Raw genomic sequence first — 6000 nt, 5'->3', positions numbered from 1 at the left:
TCTCCTCAGCCAGCTAGGAACTCTGACTTAAGATTCCATGAACTTTAATTCCTTCAAGAGGCCCCACCTTCTCACAAGTGCTTTCAACCAAAGCTATTTTTTTCAAGGCAAGCACTTCTCAATTTTCTCTATCTTAGACTTGCTCAAAATTACTTTCATTGAAAAGCAGAAATCCCCTCCTTACACATGGATATGATTAGTTTAGAATTTCTCTCCTCTATTCCTCATCTTCTTTTCCTTCACATTTCCAAGAAGGTTAAAAATCATGTAGCAGGACAACTTGATATTTTAACAGGGTTTACATTATTTCACAATGGAGAAGAGAAGAACTCTCATGAAATCACAAGATGAGCATTTATCTTTTTTTTAATTACAAATACCAATTAAAGTCTATTGAAGATATCAGTTCAGTCACTCAGTCATGTCCACCTTAATGCGACCCCATGGACTACAGCACACCAGGCTTCCCTGTCCATCACCAGCTTCTGGAGTTCACTCAAACTCATGTCCATTGAGTCGGTGATACCATCCAACAACCTCATCCTCTGTTGTCTCCTCCTTCTGCCTTCAATCTTTCCCAGCATCAGGGTCTTTTCAAATGAGTCAGGTCTTTGCATCAGGTGGCCAAAGTATTGGAGTTTCAGCTTCAACATCTGTCCTTCCAATGAATATTCAGGACTGATTTCCTTTAGAATGGACTGGTTGGATCTCCTTGCAGTCCAAGGGACTCTCAAGAGTCTTCTCCAACACCACAGTTCAAAAGCATCAATTCTTGGGTGCTCAGCTTTCTTTATGGTCCAACTCTCACATCCATACATAACTACTGAGAAAACCATAGCCTTGGCTAGACGGACCTTTGTCGGCAAAGTAATGTCTCTGATTTTTAAAATTCTGTTTAGGTTCCAAGGAGTAAGCATCTTTTAATTTAATGGCTGCAGTCACCATCTGCTGTGATTTTGAAGCCCCCCAAAATAAAGTGCCACTGTTTCCACTGTTTCCCCATCTATTTGTAAAGTTAAAATAAATAAGGAGCACATGTTTTTGAAGCCCAGAATTTTGTCTCTGTATTTTATGTCATCTCAAATTCAATCAAAGAAAACATCATTACAGTCCAACAGGAGAAATAATAAAAGTTCTTATTCCTCAGTCTAATCCCATCTACCCCATCATTCTAAGGGGAACTTGTATTGTTTGTTAGACTTCTGATATGTTTTCTTTTTCATTTATTCATTCATGAATGCATCTCAATATATATTTAATGAGTGCTGCTAAGTGACTCGGAGAAGGCAATGGCGCCCCACTCCAGTACTCTTGCCTGGAAAATCCCATGGGGGGAGGAGCCTGGAGGCTGCTGTCCATGGGGTCGCGAAGAGTCGAAGGACTGAGCGACTTCACTTTCACTTTTCACTTTCATGCATTGGAGAAGGAAATGGCAACCCACTCCAGTGTTCTTGCCTAGAGAATCCCAGGGATGGGGGAGCTTGGTGGGCTGCCATCTATGGGGTCGCACAGAGTCGGACACGACTGAAGCGACTTAGCAGCAGCAGCAGCAGCAGCTAAGCGACTACTTATTATTCAATACTTGGATCTCAAGAAGGAAAGAGACAGTTCCCATCTTCTGTCAACTGAGGCCCAATACTCAGTACAGTCAGATAAAAGCTACTAAGGAGAAATGTGTATCTCTAAGATATGACCAAAAAAAAAGTAATAAACTCTGCTTCTCAACTCAGCCAGATAACAGTTATAATGGAGGCGATACTTGAACTGGAAGTTACACCACTACTACTTTTCCCATAAAGATGGAGGACATGAACTCTAGGCACAGATTAACTAAGTGTGGTATATATTTATATTAGAGAAGCTAAATGTGGCCATATCCTTGAGGACAACATGTATCATTAAGAGAAGTGTTGATTTTCAAACCCATATTTTCAAACTATTAGACTACAATATACATAGATACTACCTAGGTAGAGGGATGGATAGATAGAAACATACATACATTCATATGCGATTGATAGATGTAAATGGAACCATAATAGGAGATAATAATTTAGTAGATTTTTAAGGGATGCTTTATGGCTACTTGAGGAATATGTGTTTGTGGGACAAGCATTACAGTAATCTCCGAAGCAGCATTGCCCCTTTGTGGCCATAGAAAGAAGTTACCCAGAAAAAATATATATAGCTTCTTAAAAATTCATGTTCATCACCTATGAACATCAATCAGAGCACTGAAATAAGTAAGCAAGTCTTCATCTTGAACCAGTGATTTCTTGAGACTGAAGGAGATTTTGCCTTGTTGAAATATTGACCCTCAGACTGAGTCAGTGTAAGGAGCTGTCTTTCTTCCTGTAATGGCAACATCAAATCAGGAAGAGCCCTTTATACTGAAAAGATCATGTCTTTAAATAGATTCTAAATTAATACTGCTTAATACACACGTAATACTGCTGTCTTTTTATTTTTTGTTTGCACACTGATGACATGAGTTTAGCTTGTTTTTGTTTTTGCATTATTTATTGAATCTATTATTGAGACAGCAACTGTACAGAAATATTTAAGACCCCAACAGAATGAAACAATAAGCAAGTAAACTAGAATTATTCTAAAAAGACCCTTTGTAATCATACATCATGATCATCTAGGATTTATTTCAGGTATGCAAGGATGATTCAGTATCCTCAGATCAATCAATGTGATACACCGCAACAACAGAATGAAAGATAAAAACCACATAGTTACTTCAGTAGATGCAGAAAAATCATCTGAAAAAATTCAATATCCACTCATGATAAAAGCTCTCAATAAACTTGATATGGGGAAAATGTACTCCAAAATAATGAAGGTTATTTATGACAAACCAACAGCTAACATCACAATCAATTGTTTTAAAAAATGAAAGCTTTTTCTCTAAGACCTTAAACAAGACAAGTCTGCAAATCTCACCACTTCTATTTAACATAGTACTGGAAGTCCTAGCCATAGCAATCAGATATGAAAAAGAAAGAAAAGGCATCCAAATTTGAAGAAAGAAACTGCCACTATTTGCAAATGACATGATGTTGTGTATAGAAAATTGTAAGGTACCATCAAAAAGCTATTAGGATACATAAATGAAAGTAAAGCTCAGTAAAGTTGCAGCTGCTAAGTCACTTCAGTCATGGCCAACTCTGTGCGACCCCATAGATGACAGCCCACCAGGCTCCCTCGTCCCTGGGATTCTCCAGGCAAGAGTACTGGAGTGGGTTGCCATTTCCTTCTCCAAAAGTTGTAGAGTATGAAATTAATATATAGAAATCTTTTGCATTTCTGTATACTAATCATGAATTATAAGAAAAAGAATTTAAGCAAGCATCCAATTTACAATTGAATCTAAGAGAATAAAATAATTAGCAATAATTTCAACAAAGGAATTGAAAGACCTGTACTTTGAGAACTTTAAGAATTGATAAAAATGATTTAAGACAATACAAATAAATAGAAAGATATCTTGTGTTCATGGACTGGAAGAGTTAATATTGCTAAAATATCCATACACCCAAAATAATCTACAGGTTCAATGCAATCCTTATCAAAGTACCCATGGCATTTTTCATAGAACTAGAAAAAATAATCTTAAATTTGTATGGAATCATAGAAGACCTCAACAGCTGAAGCAATTTTGAGAAAAAAGAGCAAAGTTGAAAATACTACACTCTCTGACATGAAAATATGCTACACATCCATAGTAATCCAAAATTGTATGGTACTGGCACAAAAACAGACATAGACAAACGGGGCAAAATAGAACCAAAATAAACCCATGCACCTATGATCAATCAATCTATGACAAAAGAGGCAAGAATATACAGTGGGGGCAAAGACAGAGTCTTCAATAAGTAGGTTTTGAGCAAACTGAACAGCTACATGTAAAAGAATGAAACAGAAATTTTTCTCACAACATGAATAAAAATAACTCAAAATGTTTTAAAGACTAAAATGTAAGAGCTGAAATCATAAAACTCCTAAAAGAAAATATAGACAGTATGCTCTGTGACATTCATCTTTATAATATTTTTTTCTAATCAAACTAAACTCTTGCACAGAGAAGAAAACCATTAACACGAAGAAAAGGAAATCTGAAAGGGAAAAGATATTTGCAAACAACATGTCAACAAGGATTTAATATCCAAAATATATAAAGAACTTGTTCATTTAATATCAAATACATAATCTTATTTTAAATTAGGCAGAGGACCTGTATAGGCATTTTACCAAAAAAGGTATACAGATGGCCAACAGGCACATGAAAGGATGCTCAATATCTTTACTCATCAGTAAAGTGCAAATCAGAACAACAAATGAGCAAGTCACCTTACTAGGGCTGTCATCAAAAGGCAAGAAATAACAAGGGTTGGTGAGGATGTGGAGAACAGGGAATCTTTGTGCACTGCTGGTAGTAATATAAATTGGTGCAGCCTCTGTGGAAAGCAGTATGGAGATTCTCCCGCTCTGCCCTCCCCAGATTAAAAGTGGAATGATGCCTGTGACCTGGAGTCTTATCCTTCCTCAGGTGCTCAGAAAGGAGGCAGCACCTCTGGGGGGAGAGATAGCCACTGGGATCCTATCTGGTTTTGGTGGCTGTGGTGGGAAGGATAACAGAAATTAAAACTAGAACTACTACATGACCCAGAACTTCCACTCCTGGGTATTTATCCAAAGAGAACAGAAGAGCTGGTTCAAAAATAGATAGGCACCCCAATGCTCACAGAAACATTATTTACAATAGTCAAGATCTTGAAGACATCTCGGTGTTCGTTCGTATCATAGATGAATGGATAAAGAAGATCTAGATGATAGATAGATCAATATAGATATAAATAATGAAATATTACCATAAAAAGCAAAATCTTGCCATTTGGGACAATGTGAATAGACCCAGAGTGTATTATACTTATTGAAATAAGTCAGAGTGAGACAAATAAACTGTATGTTTTAATACATATATGTGGAATCTGAAACAAACAAATAAAACAGAAACAGACTCACAGACATAATGAAACAACTAGTGGTCACTGGATGGGAAAGGAGTGTAGGCGTGAACTAGGTGAAAGGAATCAAGAGGCACACACTCTCAGTTATAAAATAAACAAATTGTAAGTTTGTAATGTACACCAAGGAAATATGATCAATATTTTAAAGTAATTTTGTATGGTATGTAATTTATCAAAAATATCAAATGACTATGCTGTGCATCTGAAACTAATATAGTATTGTAAGTCAAATATGTTTCAATTTTAAAAGTTTTAATTATATTAAAATGTGGCAAAGTAGACTTTGGGTGTGGGATTAGTTGAAGGATCTTGATATGAATTATTCTGGATTATCTGGGTAGGTCCTATACATAACCACGCATCCTTTGCTGACATGAAAAAAAAAAAAAGACTATAAGATATTTCTCTAGAAAGATGAGTTTATTTGGGACCAGCAAAGGATTGCAATTTGGGGTCTGCAACCATGACAAGCCTCATGCAAGTCCCCACAGGACAAGAGAAAAGAAAAGGAAGTTGGGAGGGCTACTGTAAACAGACGTTTACATCTGTTTACATTGGGGTGTCCCTGGTGGTCCAGTGCTTAAGAATCTGCCTTCCAATGCAGGGGACATGGTTCAATCCCTGGTAGGGACCTAAGATCCCACAGGCCACTGGGCAACTAAGCCCATGTGCCATAACTAGAGAGCCCATGTGCTGCAACTACTGAGCCCACACACTCTAGAGACAGTGCTCCACAACAAGAGAAGCCCCTGCACACACACACACACACACACACACACAGTGAACAGAGCCCATGGTTTTTCACTGGCCCAGTGTTTGCCTGGAAAAGAAGAGGCATCTTTCTTCTGCCCTTTAATCCTGTTATCTTCACAGAGTATGAGAGCTCCCCCTGTCCCCCAACTCTATTTAAATGAGTTTCTGTTTATTTACTAATTTCCTACACCTTGGAAGCAGAAGAGTATTT

The sequence above is a fragment of the Bubalus bubalis genome, chromosome 11 (assembly GCF_019923935.1).
Source record: "Bubalus bubalis isolate 160015118507 breed Murrah chromosome 11, NDDB_SH_1, whole genome shotgun sequence".
Taxonomy (NCBI): domain Eukaryota; kingdom Metazoa; phylum Chordata; class Mammalia; order Artiodactyla; family Bovidae; genus Bubalus; species Bubalus bubalis.
This window is presented reverse-complemented; position numbering follows the sequence as displayed.